Source organism: Tasmannia lanceolata, unplaced genomic scaffold, assembly GCF_043159265.1.
Source record: "Tasmannia lanceolata isolate RefF3 unplaced genomic scaffold, GAP_Taslan_0.1 ptg000018l, whole genome shotgun sequence".
Taxonomy (NCBI): Eukaryota; Viridiplantae; Streptophyta; class Magnoliopsida; order Canellales; family Winteraceae; genus Tasmannia; species Tasmannia lanceolata.
The window spans coordinates 60,421,291-60,439,438 of record NW_027518695.1 but is presented as its reverse complement, the minus strand read 5'-3'; the positions used below and the strand labels follow the sequence as shown (position 1 = coordinate 60,439,438).

At 35.1% G+C, this 18,148-nt stretch overlaps 1 long non-coding RNA gene across 1 annotated transcript; it reads right to left on the bottom strand.

Moving 5' to 3' along the window:
- Nucleotides 1-5,134: 5,134 nt before the first annotated feature.
- Nucleotides 5,135-17,270, bottom strand: LOC143851679 (uncharacterized). The gene is made up of 4 exons (XR_013236451.1): nt 15,641-17,270; nt 15,308-15,351; nt 9,918-10,010; nt 5,135-5,415 (listed from the first exon to the last, which is right to left on the bottom strand). It is a non-coding gene; the product is annotated as an uncharacterized LOC143851679 (long non-coding RNA).
- Between the last annotated feature and the right edge of the window lie 878 nt (nt 17,271-18,148).

Here is an 18,148-nt window from a genome sequence, read left to right as displayed (position 1 = left end):
TTTGGAGCTTTATATGGATTGATTTTAGGTTATGTTGAAATTGGAACCCAGAGGCTCCAAAGAGCTTCTTTCTTCAAGTTTTTTTTAGAGCTATTTCTTGATATGCTATAAATTGCTACTTTTGTTTAAGATTTTTTATTTGGCTATGATATTATGAAATAAAAAGGCGATTCAAAAACCAGATAATAAAGAAAAAGAAAATCATATCGTATATTGTATTGTTGGTGATCGTCATATCCTTACATACAGATTTAATAGTCTGCATTTTCTCCTGATTTATTCAAAGATTATTCCAAGACAGTTTCCCTACACTATTTAGGGTCACAAAGAGTTTGATCTATCATCGTTTGTCAATCATGATACATTATGTCACCCCCTTGATTAAGCCTTGTTCAAGAGATTATGCGGTGACATTTACTTAAAGGCTTCTCAAGAAAATTTGAAAGCTGTTTTATTTTTTGTGGATTAGATAAATTGTGCTGTTGTGAAGTGAGGAATGGAATCTATCAATGTTTTTTTATATTGGCTAAGCATAGTAGTTCATTGAGTTTCGTTTTTTTTCTGTTTTGGTTTTATTTTCCTGTAAATTGGCCATAATCCATAGTTTCCATCTTCAGTGCTATCACTTGTTCATGTTACGTAATGGGTGGTGTCGATGGATCATGTCTGTTAAATGTTCAATGGATGGAATGCCTGACAAAGATGAATTGACATGGACAACTATGATAACTGGGTACGTAATATTTAGGCATATCTCTATCAATGTTTTTTGGTATTGGTTATTGTAGATGATCAAATATCTTTGGTATCACCTTTTCAAAAAAAAAAAATCTTTGGTATCTATTTTTATTTTATTTTCCTCCAATTAGCAATCTTTATTGACATGATTATATTGCAGAATCTGATACAATTATTTATTTCCTTGGAAGCAGATCTTCTTCCATGTATGTGAGGAAGAGGAAGCCCTTCTTCTACCAGCCCTCTCTCTCTCTCTCTCTCTCTCTCTCATGTTTTACTACATTTTTTACCTTTTCAAAAAATTTTACTACTCATTTTAAATGGAGCATAGCTAATTTGTAATCTTCTTTACAGATGCAATTTCTTCTCTTTCTTTTTTATAAAATAAACTTCTAAAACCTACCTTTCTATGTCGCCCCGTGCATCGCACGGGTGTCCCACTAGTATATATATATATATATATATATATATATATATATATATATATATATATATATATATATATATAGAGAGAGAGAGAGAGAGAGAGAGAGAGCGACAAGACACATCCACCATCGACAATGAAACTCCACCCCATGGCTACATCAAACATTGTTTCCATAAAAAATACTGATAAAAACAAAAAAAGCCCTAAAATATTAGGGTTTTTGTGCAAATCATGATAATAATGTGAATGAAGACAAATAAAACTCCTACATCGAGGGTTTATATTGATAAATAAGGTTTGAATGAAAACCTAATTTTCAGTTTTCATGTATGAAAACCCTAATTATTTGTTTGGGAAGATGAGGGCATTATAGTCATTTCATCCTCTCTGTCCACTCTGTCACATTAAAAAACCCATTGAAACCTCGGAGGTGTCTTTAGTGAAGTTGATACCACGGGGTCTGAAGTGGAATTGGGCCATAGTTGAGGGGGTGTAAATGTAATTATCCCTAAATTAGAAAAACACAATTCTGATTCCAAAGGACTCTAAAAGATAAAGATTAATTCTAATTTTTAGAAAGAAAATCTCCAGAATTGTTGAAGAACGCACCCTAAGGTTCTGTTTGGATTTTTTCTGGAAAAGTTTGGAAAGGAAAAGTATTTCTAAAATTTCCTACCACTTTTACATATGAAAAAAAAGAAGATACCTTGAACTTGAGTTTTTATATGGTGCCCGACAGTCAAGTACTGTTAAAACGGTACCGCCAACCTTGATATTTGATCCAATAGCAGCACACTTTTTAAGTAATTTAAAGAGGCCGCTGTTGGATAAAATATGGTGGTACGTCTCACGTACCATCTTGACGGGACTTCACGGTCGCCCACCATATAATTTCTCCTTGAACCAGCCCTATTCAATTTTCATTTAGAGGGACCTTTAGTCTATGATGATATCCCCATAAGTTAACCATAAGCGTATCATTTCCTTCTAAATCATGGAGAGAAAAAATCGTGCAATTTTTTTTTAAAATGGACCAATGGAAGTGCCCTTGTAGATGATTTTTTGCAAGGTCACCCTTCAGTTTATAATTCCTCAACGGAATAGAAATGAAAAAAAGGAAATTAATTCATATTTCAATAAAAACCCTAACACCCAGTTTGTTTGAGATTGTGACAACCGATTGTGGGCTCCAAATCGATTATTGGATTCAAAATTAAGTCCAATAATCTGTTTGACTTGCACAATCGGTTTTCAGAATCTAAAATGAACAGGGCCTAAGGTAGAAACCCGTTTTATTCTAATAATTGTTTCCAATGCAAAAGAAATTTGAGAGAAAAATTGAGAAGTGATATATTCGCCCCTTTTTTATTTCCCTAGTAAAAAACAGGGTGAATATATCATTTCTCCGGTATTGGGTCCGGACTTTGATGACATGCGAGGGAGGGAGACAGAAGTGTTTTCAAGCTTTATGTTGAAAGGAACAGGGCCTTAGGGCTATTAGACTCAACACGGTAAAGTTAGCATTATGTTGTTTTGATAACACCCACTTTTTATTTATAAACTCATAAATTGTCACATGTTTTGATAACTACAATTGTAATTATTCCCTAAATATTTGAATTGATATTGGCACCTATTTTCTATTTGAGCTTGCAGTTCCTGCGGGTGCCCTCAGCTAAGCTTAGCTGCGGTGGGTCTTTAAAAACATAGGGGCCCCACATTGTTAGGATGATCTGAAGCATTCATTTGAAAGGCCACATCATAGATAGGGTGTGTACAAAAAATCAGCTCCATTGGATCATCCTAACCCCTCCAAAAGTGGGGGCAAAAATGGGCAGATTTGTGGACAAAATGTGTCTATCCATTTTTGCCCCCACTTTTGGAGGGGTTAGGATGATCCAATGGAGCTGATTTTTTGTACACACCATATCTATGATGTGGCCTTTCAAATGAATGCTTCGGATCATCCTAACAATGTGGGGCCCCTATGTTTTTAAAGAGCCACCTCATATAAGCTATATGAGGGCACCCTTAGGAACCCTTTTCTCATATTCTTAAGGGAAATGTTATCAGCACTACTATATATTAATGAGGGCACTCCACACTTTATTAAAAGTATGTTATGGTCTGCACCATAGGATAATCCAACTGTCCATTAGATGGGCCACAGCCTAAATAGGGTGTGCCCAAAAACTATTTCCATAGGTTGATCCCAACCCTCCGATCATTATAGTAGTGCTGATAACATTTCCCTTTCATAATTATAAAGTTTATGTTTTCATTCTATAAAACTAGGTTTGTCACAAATTATACTCTAGAATAAATTTTTTTCATTACCAGAGAAGATGATTTTTTTCTAACGAATTAAAATAATAATTCTCAGAAATGAGTTAAGAAGCATGATTCTGATTCTAGAAAGAATTCCAAAGAATAAAAAATGATTCTGATGTCAAGAATGGGAATAAATAGGATGGTTAAAGAACCGGTTTCTTAGAATACAAGTCGACAGGGCCAACATATGCTTCTCATTGGCGGGATATCAGATCATAGCCTCCTCCATGAGATATAACATGAAATCCAAATTAAATACTTTCCCCAATCATGGTCATAAAACATATCCGAAGCTTATCATAAATAAGAAATTAGAATCTCAAAAAACATGCTTGAATTTAATCTAGATAACAATTTGTCATAAAACATATTTTGGTATTTTCATGAATAAAATGTCCAGGTCTCAAGAAAAGTTATTTCTAAATAGTAGAAATCTCGATAACACAATAGTTAGAAATCCTTTTTGAAGACATGCACAACAATACATGTAAAATCTTGCTGTCAAAACTGTGAAGCAATAAATGGAAAATCTTTCGACAAGACATGCTAGACCCGGTTTCAACGAACAGGATGTTGAGAAAATCCGCTAGGTAAATCCGATCCGATTGTGCACAAATGAACAGAAAAGTAAAAATAAGAAAACAAGCCACAAGATGAACATTGAGATTTTACGTGGTTAGGCCAATTCCTTTCCTTGCTTCTCTCACCCAAGCTTATCTTTTCATGTGCTAATCCATAATTGTCGACTATGAATCCTCTTCCAATTAGGTCTTTTCCTTCCTATTTTCCTCCTACAAGATCGTTCCCATTTGAATGGATTCTAATGGAGTTTACTCCCCATATTATAGGCCGTGAATCGAGTTTTCTCTCTGGTTTTTATTGTGTGATAGTTAACACCATATGTTTTTTTTAATGGCAGGATAACTTTTATTAAACAGAAAAGGGAAAGGATAAACCTACAGACTGAGAATATGAGAGTAAACCCCAAAATAAAGATAAAAAAATACTAAGCATAACCAAGTCATGGGGAAGAAAATAAAAAATCTCTAAATAGGCATAGCTATCACAGAATGAGCAATTCGAACAACTTCTTCCGAAAGGGAGATACATCCGATCATTCATTTCAAGTAATCCAATGAGGTGAGAGAATGTCCATCACGTGGAGGTAGGCCGACTATATTGTAACAAAGGTTTGATCCCCACTATATTGTAACAAAGATTTGAAGGTCCCAATGTATCGACCATCAGGAAATTTTGAAATATTCTCAAATAGATTGGACACAGTGATATAGAACTATGATGACAGGATAGAAAGGTGCTAAGATAACTGTTTCTTGGACTATTGGACTCTTTTTTTTTATTATAAAAAACTGTCTATTGGACTCTTCTATTTCCAACAACCACATTTTGAGCTCTACATGTGCCTCGTTGATGTGAAAAGATACATTCATCCGACCCGTGAATACATATCCACACTATTGTTGTTAAGACCACCTTGATCGGATGATAGTACAAAAGATACATTCATCCGAACCTTTTCATTGTTGGCCCTTTGGATTTTTTTTTGTTGCTATTAAGAATACTGTAATGCAACAGTCTAGACTTTTTCCTATGCTAAAAAACAAGAACAACATGCTCTTTCTTTTCATAAATTCAATCACAGGCTAATCTATGAGTCTCATTTAAGTATAAAACCAATATGACAGTACAAAAAGAATAACAACGTACATATTTATATTGCAATCATGAATTGCATACAAACAAATCATAGCTAAGTTTGTAGGGGGAAAACATAACCATACATTATTATCTCCTGGACAGAGGGCTGCAGATACACATAATCTCACATTTTGTACTTTTTCCAACGAGAGAAGGGTGCCGACTAAATTCGCTAACCTGAAATGGAAAGATTTGCTAACCTGAAATGGAAAGATTAACATGTAAGTTGAATTTATATTACTTTAATTTTAGCTGAAATTGATACATCCCTGATTTGCTGCATAGCTATATTACATAAACATAGAATATCCAGAGAAATAACTCCATGGAATCTAAAGGTGGAGAAAAAACTACAGTACGACAAGTTCTTTACATAGTCATGTTCAACTGAAGCAAAATCTAAACAAGTGACAAATTCAAACAGTAATGAGTATTGAATGGAAAGCTAACTGGATATTTCAGAAAGTATCCAATAGAGAAATAACATTAAAATGAATTTAATCACCACCAATCTCTATTCAAAATAAGTTTTACACTAGAACACTTGCAAAGGCAGTTAGGCAGCTGATAAGAAAATTATTTGGCCCCACTATTATTTAGTGAAGAATAAAACAATATATAACCTTCTGTACTTTTTCTTGACGTCCCCAACAAAGGCTGAGCAAATCTATCCAACCAGATCTTAGACTATGAGTGGTATATGAGCAAGATGACGTATTCTCTTGAAATATTGAGAATTATAATAAGATGACATAATATTTTGAATATGGTGCACGTACTGTTTAGTCACTATGCCCATTTCTGAGAGATTCAATCTCTCAAGGATAGATACAAATTTTGCAAGCTTGTTAATTTTTTTCAGTCCCTGACGACGAAAGAACTAAATCTTAATGCTCTGTTCGGTTGCTGGAAGTTCCGTGGGGGATTAGGAGAAGAAGAAATCAAAGGGAAGAAGACAAGAAGATTAGATTGGGAGAAGAATAGTGGAAGATTGACCGGTGGTGTTCGGTTACGCGGCAATCCGCGAGAAGTTTAGCGAAAGATGTAGGGTGCCATTACCAAAATGAAGGGTGGAAAAGAGAGAAAGGGAGAAAAGAGAATAAGACAAGAACTTCTTGAGATCTTCTCCTCAAATTCCACCAAAATGGTGAAATTTGGGGAGAAGATTATGGGGGGAGCATCTCCGCCACGTAGGCTCCACCTAGGATAAAAAGCAAGAATGATGTCTAGAAGTTATCTAGTGGTCAAAGGTCTAAATGACAACCGAACACGCTTTGGGGAGATCTTTGGAAGATATCAAGCATTTGAAACTCCTACAATCCCCCCAAAATGAGCAACCGAACAGGGCATAAGGGATGCTTTTTCTATGGAAGACAAACGCCTAGAAAATCTTCATAATTTCTTAGTATTGGTAGACATTTCTGAGACATCATCTTTAATAAGTTTGATCAGAGCATCAGACCATTGTCATAACTTGCAACATTCTTTGAACCTTCTCGTATACCTCTCCTTCCATAACTCCAAAAGGATGAGGAGCAGCAAATCCTTCCATAATATAACTTTGCATCCAAAGAAGGAATACGTATCACCAAGCCATCAGATTGTATCTTGAGGAACTCAACGAAGGCCGAAAGATAGAAAAAATTTAACAGAAATCCTTCAAAATGAAATTGAGCAGCTAAAAGTATATGCCTTGAAGATTCAGTATTTTCAGCTATGGATCCTACAATTCCTTATAAAGCTCCCTGACAACCCCTTCATCCATCTTGACCCTGGCTAATAGCCTAGATTGAGCCCGGGGACTGATCTTCCTGTTGGCTTTGCTACAACAGTACTCATAGTGTAAGGTCGGCGGGTGGCATAGCTAAATTCCTCATGGAGATGACTGGACAAACTCTCGACCTGATTGTTCCAGCGCAACGATTAATAGCATCTTTGGAACTCATTTCATTCAAGTAGTTAGGGCTCTAATTGAGTGAGCCGTGGATCATAAATGATGAGTGTAGCTTAATTTAGCTAATCTCACAACTCAAGATTTTGGATAGAGTTAAGAGAAATGCCTAACTTATAAGGGGTAGAGAGCAAGTATTGTCATTTCAAATCATAAATCAAGCAATTTTCAGGGTACAACAAAATAGTCATTTCTCTTATATTATTACCTAAGAAGCCACTTCAAATCGTAAATCAAGCAATTTTCATGGTACAACAACCCAATAGGGTCCTCTTCAAGTCCAAACTTATGCTCTAACAGAACACACCAGTTGAGAGGTGCCTAAAGCAGCAATGCTTAACCTATTGGGTACTGAAAGTACTATCATTAGGAGAAAGACATTTAATAAGTTATGCAAACATTTATTTTGCAACTCTCTGGATTGTTGATTACATGTTTGGCATCTAGATTTCTTTAGTTTAGTTTTTCTACTTGTCAGTAGGAGGTATGGGCCAATATGTAGAGGTTTTAACTTTTTGAACTTCCAATTCTGTTTACTGATGCAACCTAATAAAATAAGTAATCAATGACAGCATTTTAATATATTTCTCTGCTCTCATATACAAGAATACAGGATTGTCAATACATTTCAGTGTTACATTACAGGCTACATAATCAAATTGTTTCACTACTTACGCTGTTATTTAGTAAATTATTTTTGTATTTGCTAAAATTTGCAGTCTCTCACTATTATGCGTTTTTTTAGCATATTCATACAGATTCTCAGTTAGTACAATAATGTTTCCTTGAATGTAAAGCCAATATCGAAGAATTATTAGAAGTTACAAAGTGAATGCCAGCTCCATGCACTCATAGTGCCACACACCCATATGGCTGAGTATTGGAACAATTGGGATACATATTGTCTGATAGGGTTGTGAAGAGTGGTCCCAACACTTTCGCCAGTTGCTCCGAACCATGTCTTTGTTTGAGGCTTGGATAACATGGGGTTATCGGCCCCCCAAGTTTCCAAAATTAAAAATCAAAAAATAATTTATTGAGTATTTGAATTTATTGTCCTATTTTACTCCAAGTAAAATAATTTTTATCCAATATTTTAGAATGTCGTGCACCATTTTATTCAGTAGGGTGACTAGCCATGCCAACTCAACTTAAGTTCATGACTAAAACCTGGTAATCTTTCTGAATACAACCACATGCCTAGGCTACATTATTATTTTTAAAGATAAAAATATATCATTTGAAAATAAAACCATGTGGTACAGCAAAATGGAACGAGATGTCCCAACAAAGAAGGTACCAAGCAGGTGACTAAAAAGTACTAACAACTCTATAACCCAACCACTATGCCTAAGAAAAAACTAAATCTAAAAGAACCTGCCATCAGGAAAATAGTGCCTGAAACAAAACAGCAGCACAAAATGGATGAAACATTCGCTGCTTGGATAGATGTAGTAGGACGCGGACATGAACAACAACCCCTCTGACGTGTACCACGAACTACTGCAAGGGGAGGGTGTTCTCAATGCTTTGCGAAGAGCGCTCCACGCTCTCTCCTTTGGTTCCTATTTGCAGTATCTTTAGCAGATGTCGAAATCTAGTTGAAGAATGTTGGACTAAATATTTATAGATAGAATTCTAACAGCCATTTTGCTAATCTCCAAGGTCCATAGGACATTCTTCTACTACATCAATTGGCATGGATCACCTTTGACTATAAGATTTTCGAATAGTTCTTCCTTGAAGATACAAAGAGCTGCCAAGAGTTCTACTTCATTAATCTATTGTAATTTTTGTTCATATGTTTTTCATATAATACAAGATTGTCGTCTCTCCCATGGATGTAGGCACCATTTTCAAACCGCATAAAACACTCGTGTTATCATTATATTAGTTTTTTTGTTTCCTTTTGTACGTGAGATTGAATTAGGCCTGTCAGATTTCTACAACTCCTATTCATGTAGGGTGATTGCGCGTATCTGTAGGGAATTGTCCCACCCTAAAAATTGGGGTGGGGATATCCTATGTCTTAAAAAAAAAGATTTCTACAACTACAACTCCTATTCATTTAGGGGGGGCAAAGCTTCCAATCAAATGATGCAAACATTAAATTCATCTGTGGTAGGATCAACAGATGAAGAATCCAAAAGAGCTCAACTAGTAAGATTTCTAGGGCCGAACAAAACATGGTTTTGGTGTTGAAAAGCATACTACAGTTGCTCGGTTGCATCTGAACCATCAGTTTTTCAATGATTGTACAAGACTTAGGGATTGAGCCAGTGGCTTTGCATTGCAATCCCTGCCCACTTATGCTTTCGTAGAAAGTTACACAATACACACCAGCAAAGCAAAGAAAAATTGTTAACAAAGACGGAGCTTCAAGAAACAATTTTGGCTGTGCATCTAGAGGCATTTTACATAGAATTGGTAATGGAGATTTCATTATTGGCTATTTGAATTTGTGGTAGCTATTAAGAATATTGCAATTCAACTCTCTGAACTTGTTTCTTCTTCCTTTTTTGTTCTATTCTAAAAAACGAACACATATTGGGTCAAAAGACAGTTCATGAGGCTCCTTTAGGAAGTCCTGAAGCATCAGACCAATATAACAATACAAAAGGAAAGGAAAACATCAAAATGTATGCAGATTTATCTTTGTGGTTGGTAAGAAGGAAATCATGAATTGCATAGTAACCAAGCATAACTTTTTTTGTACGGAGGTACCTATTGGTTATTAAATTCTATACTTACATGATGTTCAAGATCCGTTCCAGACTGCATATTTAGATAATATGCCATCTGTATTGTTCCATAAGAGAATGGTGCCCGCTGAATTCGCTTAACCTGAATGAAAAGATTAGCATGTAAGTTGACATATATATTACTTGAACTTCGCGTCAATTTGGTACGTCTTTGATTTATTGCTTAGATGAAATACAAAAACATAACAATTTTGAGATAAATAAAGTCATGGAATGTAAAGTTGTAGAAAAACTACAGGATGAAAATTCTTTTCGCTGCATGTTCAACTAAAGCAACATCTAAACAAGTAGATAATTCAAACGATAATGGGTATTCAGAAAAACATAACTGAATAATAAAGAATTGAATGACCTTGTACTCCTAGAAATAATTTGTTGGAAGAGTCTACAGTGAGACAATAATAAAAATTTTGGTAAATTTTTTTAAAGAGGAGAGTATGATCTGTGTGGGATTTCCATTTTTGGAGAGAGATGGATTAGGGTTTTGAAAAGAAGATAGAATTGAGAACTATATAGAAGAGGAAAAAGGATCTATGGCTTCGAAGGGTGTAAGAAGGAAAACTGTGTATCTAATAGGAGGTTAAACTCAATCCCTTGTTAAGGGAACTTGATCCCTATTGAATGGAATGGTGTAATATCTTCTAAAATCATGTAAGAGAGAGAGAGAGAGAGGAGAAATCCTTCATAGGGGAAAATAATCTGTTTTTCTTTTTTCTATTAATGAGCTTGACAATGTATTTTGCATAAAAGAAATTACCAAAAAACTAAAATACCATAATAAACAGAAATCAACAAGCACGGATAGACGTAGATAGATGACATGTTTGAAATGCTCACTAGTATAGAATGTTCAACAAAGTCAAACTAAGAAGTGGCTAGATCAAATCCGAGTCAACTCGGGTAATGAATGGGAAGACCACATTCAAGGCAAAAAATAGTCTCATTGGATGGCTTCTGATGCAAGCTACTTTTGTTTTTTGGCAAGATGTTCACTTGTGTGGAGTTCCAAAATGGTGAGTTGAATGAAACCCAATGGCGACTTTCTTTCCAAGCAAGGGAGAATGATGTCATCCAAAGAATATAAGTCACATGGTTCACAAGGAGGAGGCCATCTTTGCCATGATAAAAGTGGACGAAATTAAAAAGAATAAAAGAAAGAGTCGAAAAGGAAGTTAACATAAAAAGGAGGCATATTGGTGAGTCTGCTATCAGTTGGTATGCTTATGGGTGGACTGGAAGTTTCAGGCTCCATGCTCTATGGGTTTTTACACTTGTGGGATGTCTCGTGCCCTCTGTTGTATTTACTCTTACAGCAATAAAAAAATCTGTTACCTTTTCAAAAAAATAAAACATAAAAAGAAGGAATTTGAATAGAGAAAAGAATGATGGTCAATCTACTGTGACCACATATTGCGGGTCCAAATGGTAGTTATGAGTTGCCAATCGTTGACCTATATGCATTGTAGACTGTTTCTAGGATGAATGCAGTTAGTATTTGAATTTTCCATGCATTGTAGGTTGCATAACTTTACCTTTCATAGTTTGCTATTCTTTGTAAGTTGTTCGAAATCTTCAATGATAGCCTATATCAGATAAGGGAGTTGGTTCATGGTTCATGTATGGAACTTTTGATTGATATGACATTTATACTTAAAAGATTGAAAGCTGGTAATTGTGAGGAATATAGAATTGCCGAGCAGCCTTTCTTCCCTTCAACTTCCGGATAGTGTTAAATGTTATTTTATCGTTGGCATTGAAATTATCTTTATCTCCTCCACATCCTTCTTTGTGCTTTGTACCCATGTTCTAGCTATTTGTATTTGGATAGCTTTGAATTTTCGTCAAACATGTAATAGGAGAAATAGTCATCGTTTGTTTCTAGGAAGTAGGTAAATCGATAGTTTTTATAATTTAAAAGTTGTTTTTTCTGAGTTTTCTAGGCAAAGAATATTATTACTTACTTAAGTTTCAATAGTTATAGAGTACCAAGGAGACATTTTTTTGGGTTCATTTAGAAAGTACTATCAGTTTAGGACTAGAAAGTTATGGTGTAGACATTAGAAGAAGCTTTTTGTACAAGGGCTCTCCACATAATTCATGGTAACCTTTCAATGGAACAGTTCATGATTATTCCTTTCAATGGATATTTTTATTCACAAACAATTCATGATTGCTAATTTTAATGGATCTTTTTTACTGCTTCTATGAAAAAACAGTTCATGATTTTGGAATTTTTTTATTTGTTGGGAAATTTCTATAGGAATTTTTAAAATTTTCTATCTCTCTACTTCATTGTTCGAATTAAAGTTTTTTGGGTGGGTAAGCTGGGGTTTGGGGGACCCCTACCAGGGAATTAATGAAAGAAAAGTATTATAATCGTATATAATGCTCTCCTGATCGATCAAGTTGGAGGGGATGATGAGGAGAGGGAAGTTCACCCCCTTGGGCAGCACCTTTTTGACAATAGATGGCTGTAGCATTGGTTTCTCTTCATACATTAAAAAAATCTTCCAATTCATGTTGTGTTTACTTTTGATTTACATCAGTTATACATTAATCATGACTACTAGATATGCATGTTCCTAATCACTGTTTGAAGTTTCAGCAATCATGTTCCATATTGGGCTCTGGAGGCTTGGCATGAATCAACTGGGATTAATTTTTATACATTAAGACTGAGATCAATAGACAAATATGGAAAAAGGAACGATCCGTACCTTCCAATGAAGCTTAATTTTTATATTTTGTCATGTAAGGTGAACTCTATTTATGAATATGAATGGATCATGCAATAATCCTCCTTTGGAGAAGATAGTATAGGCATTTGGAGGTTTGAATAAAGGAATATTTCCTTCTTTATGAAAATTTTCTGGTCTCTGCTTCAAGGAAATTTAATCTAGACTGGATATGGAGGTACTATGATGGAAGAAAGACAATTTTCTCCAGATGTAGCAAGATGAGTTGACATTATTGCGTAGGGTGGTTGATAGTTTGGGATAAAGAAAAATCCAAAACAACCTTGCATGTAATTTTACAAAAGCAAATTGGTCATTGGACTGAAATCCATATATAGAAACTTAATATGGATGACAATGAAATGAACTCTTCCCAACCAAATTGGCTTGAGAACATGTTCAGTCTATAGAAACTATCTAATATAGGATTGAGTTTATATGAAAGGAAATAATAAGCTTATTCTAACATAATATATTTCATAAATAGACCCCCAAAAGGAAATTCTTTACAAAGAAGAAGTAAAAGGTCAACTTTTTGTTGTCTACTATATTGTATTAATTCTGAATGCAGAAACCACAGTTCCCCATTTATCTTTTCTTGTACAAGAAATCATGGATACAGTCTTTAGAATCACATTTAGCCCCAACTGAGACTTTTGACTAACCTCAGTGAATGGATAAAGGCATCCAAATATGACGGAGAAGGGGAAACATATGGAAACATGCAGGGATAATTCATTTTTTTTGGGTAGGTGAGCTAGGATATAACCTCCAACTTATTTATCATTCTTTATTTTGTAGGCCTAAGCTAAAAGAGTAGATGAGAATTTGAAAGAAATTGGAGAAAGTTTAGAGCAATAAAAAGTTGCAACTAAGAAAGGTCCAATGAAGCAATTTAAGTTAACATGTGTGTGTGTGTGTGTGTGTGTGTTTAACTCTTTCTTATTTAACAAAAAAGAAGTAAATATGCCAGTGTGTTTGCGTCTGTGTTTTTAATTTTTCTTATTTAGCAAAAAAATTCAATGTGTGTGCACACGTGTGAGAAAGAGGGAGAGATAGAGACAGAGGTACAGGCAAGTTGGAAAATTAATTCAATGTTGATGCTAAGTTATAATAGAAGTTGCTGTAATAAATGCAAAAGAGAAACCTTTAGACACCACTCCATCTTCTTATAAGCATATGGAATGTAATTGTTTGCAAATCAAATCACCAATAAAAAAGATACAAAGAATAATAACAAGGAACGACCAATGAATAGAAAGCTCAATAAAAATCCATGGTGGCTTGTTTGACATTAATAAAGTTAACTATGCATAGATCTTAGTTACACATATTGATCACATTCTTAATGAAGACAGTTATTTTCTTCTGGAGAAACTGAAACTAATTGTAAAAGGAGAACAGAGAAAAATAAAACATATACTACACCAAGGGAAAAAGCCAATAAAGGAAAAAGAAAAGGAAAACACATAAGAACCAAAGCAGCCTGAACAGTGCTTAAATTCAGCGATGGGTACTCGGTAAATTCATCCCAGTTGGATTCTTTTTGTTACAAAAAAGGTAACAATTTATTCTAGACTACTGGGTAAGTAAATTCGAAAATAAATGAAGAAAAATGTAAGAACCACTCTAATAGCATCATATCAACTAATGTCAGATTTGATTTTGGAGAATAAAAATTCAACCTAGACATATAACAAAGAAAAACATTTAACCTACTTTGAACCATGTAAGACAGAATTTTGTATGGGCATCTAGAATTTCTTTGAGTAGATGTTTTTTCCAGCATCATGTTGTTCCATTCTAATCTATAGAGCTAGAACAAAGAGTCCGGCAAATCTCTTACACAAGTATTCTACTAGCATCACATCAACTAATTTGGAATTTGATTTTAGATTAAAATATCTCAACCTAGACATACTAACAAAGAAAGCATTCTACTAGCATCACATCTTGCATGTACCTCTCAACCTAAAAATTAACAGAGTTTTGATGCTCAGTTCTAACAGAAGTTGGCATAATAAATTCAAGAGGGAAACCTTTAGAGTGTAGACACAATTTCATCTTCTTATAAGTATAGGGAATGTAATCAATTGCAAATGAAATCACGAATCAAATAACATTTAAAGCAAACCAACACTTAATAAAAAGGAAGAAGAGTTGAATGCCTAAAATTTCAGCCACAAGATCAATTAATAGAATGATACCAAGAAATAATGACAAGGAACAACCAATGAGTAGCAAGGAAAATAAAAATCCATGGTGGCTGGTTTGACTTTGTTAATTTTAATTATGCACAGATCTCACATTCATACATTGATCAAATTCTCAAGTAATGTATACATATACAAAGATTTTTTTTTTCCTTTTTCAAGGATTAGTTGAAACTTGTTGAAAAAGGAAAACAAAGAAAAGTACAACAAACACTCCACCCAAGGCACATAAATCAACGGGTCCAAAACAGAGCATAAATTCAATGAAGCATAAAAAATAAATTCATCCCAGTTAGGGTTCCTTTTGTCTCAAACAAGTCATAATCTACTGTATATTAGGCAAAGACTAAGACAAAAAAAATTGAGATATAATGAAAAAATTAAAGAAATGATTGGATTGGGGAGAAGAAAGTGGGGTAATTTTCACTTGCCTTTTCTTTTAATTTTTCATGGATGAGTGTCCTTCTTTATGAACCTGAAATTCCAGTAAAATTAATTATTTCCTTTGTTTTGTAAGAAAGTGAAAGAGAGAAAATGAGGAAATGAAGAGAGATAGAGAGAAATTGAGGTTTACTATTCTTTAAAATAAATAATGGATTGAAATCTATTCATATGATTAATAAAATCCAAGAGCCCTAATTTGGGATTGAACCTCTAGCTCAATGGTTAAGGCTTTTTCATCAACCTGGAGGTCGGAGGTTCAATCCCACCTTACATACCAAAAATAAATAAAACAAAAGCCAAGAGGAGAGACAGTCGTGTACCTTCTCCAGAGTAGTCTTCAAACCCTCGAGTGATTTATCTCTATTTTGGGGATGTGTGAGATATTGGGCCAATATTGGCCTCCGTCCCTTTGACACTGTTTCCATACTTCCGGACAGCCATAAATTCCTAATCCCAGAAGCGTGGTGGGCAGCCCTTCCTCCGGCAAGGAAAGGAGTTGAGGACACCAACTAATGGTCAATGTTTCGAGGGAGGTGAGGTTCTTCAACATCCCCTTGGGCAGGGATTTCAGATTATCACAAGAAAAGATACTGAGGGTTTTAAGCGTGGGGGGCAGTAGCATGCTTGGAGAGAATTCGACTTGTGAACATTCAGAAATTTTCAAGGTTTGGAGGGATGTAAGGTTTTTAGAAAAGATCTCAACATTATCAACTGAGAGATATGTAAGCATGTCGAGCATTCCCTCTGGAAACTGCTGCATTAGAGGGCACTTTCTAATTCTCATCCTACGGAGGCCGATGATGTTTGGCAATGACTATAGTTGTGGACACTCATTAATATCTAATTCTTGAGCACGTGAATGGGATAGATGAATTATTGCATCTTTGACTATTAATGGCACAATTAAATTTTGCTTTTCTTAACTATTGTTTGATGACATTAACTAGTGCTTAAATGGGCCTCATTTGATTAGTAAAAATCTCCCGACTGGTGCTATACTAACTATTTGAGATGGACCACTAGTATGATCCCATGAATTACATATTTTGGCAATATGATTGGCAATATGTGTCCCATCATTAACTAATCTGATCCATCCATTTGATGGGCCATGCTATGTGATGTCAAGATCTAAAGAGGGACTCAAATTGTGAAAAATTCTATAGATCGGACAGTTGGGATCATCCTATGGAAATGATTTTTGGGGCACAACCTATTTACATGTGGCCCATCAAATGGACGGTTTGGATCATCCTATGGTATGGGCTGTACCTTCCATTTTGAAAAAATTGGGGTGAATTCATACATAGAAGGGGGTGAATTTATCACCGCCAGGAAAGAAAAGTAAGTTGATTGTGAGGCAAGACCAAAAAGAAAAAGATGCAATAATTCATCTGTGAGATGATCTGAAACGTTGGCTTGATTGACCTTGCTCTGGATCTCCTATATATATGCCCCAAAAATCATACAAATCTTTCCATCTTGACATCACATAGCATGGCCCATCAAATGGATGGATCAGATTAGTTAATGATGGGACACATATTGCCAATCATATTGCCAAAATATGTAATTCATGGGATCATACTAGTGGTCCATCTCAAATCGTTAGTATAGCACCAGTCGGGAGATTTTTACTAATCAAATGAGGCCCATTTAAGCAGTAGTTAATGTCATCAAACAATAGTTAAGAAAAGCAAAATTTAATTGTGCCATTAATAGTCAAAGATGCAATAATTCATCTATCCCATTCACGTGCTCAAGCCAACGAGCACCATACATTAGAAAAAAGCTAAGGTGGAGGGCTCAGTTGAAGAAAGATAAAAAAATCTTAGTAGAGTTTCATACCGGGCAACAAGAAATAACTAGGCTAAACTTGGATCACTACTGGAATCAAATGGAGAAACTCCAAAAACAAGATTAGAAACTCCAAAAACAGTAATAGATCTGCCATACCTTCTTCCTGTATTGGAGAGAAAAACCAAAGAAAGCAGCAACGAACTAACAAATTGTGCTTCCAAAAAAGCAAGATTAGATCACTATGAACTCAAAACACCTCTGTTTTTTAGCACAGAGAGCCTCTTGCAGTGGGGAAAAACAAGTAATGGATCATTCTTTTGACGTAAAATGGGTGTAAAACAAATTTTTTTTTTATGAGTAAAACAAATTTTACACAGAAAGAAAAGTAAGGAGAAAAAGATGCAATAATTCATATTTGAGAGTTATGTGGCAAGCAAGGAGCACCACACAAAGGAAAAAAAATCTAGCTACATCGCCTACACGTTCTTATCATGGTCAGAAGATTAGAAAACTAAGAATTAATGACCAACAATCGGATATAGATTGATCTGAATCGTTGGGCCTTGCTTTGGATCTCCTCTACATGCCCTAAAATTCATACAAATCTTTCCCCAAAATTCATACAAATCTTTCCATCTTGACCTCACATAGACTTGTCAACAATAGCAAGATCCCTCAAATTCATACTAGTCGTCCATCTCGAATCGATAGTAAAGCAAGAGTGGAGAGATTTTTACCAATCAAATGGGGCCCATTTGAGCACTAGCTAATGTCATTGTTCCGTGTGCCCACTTTAAAAAGCAAAGTTTGATTGTGGCCAACACTGCATTTAAAGTCAAAGATGGAATAATTCATCTACCCCACTCAAGTGCTCAAGCCAACGAGCACCACAGGTTAGAAAAACAGCCGAGGTGGCTTCAAGAGAGAAAAAATCCTCGTACCAGTTTCATCCCTGGTAACAAGAAATGACTGGGCAAAACTTAGATAATACTCGAATCAAATGGATAAGCCCCAAATAAGCAAAAACA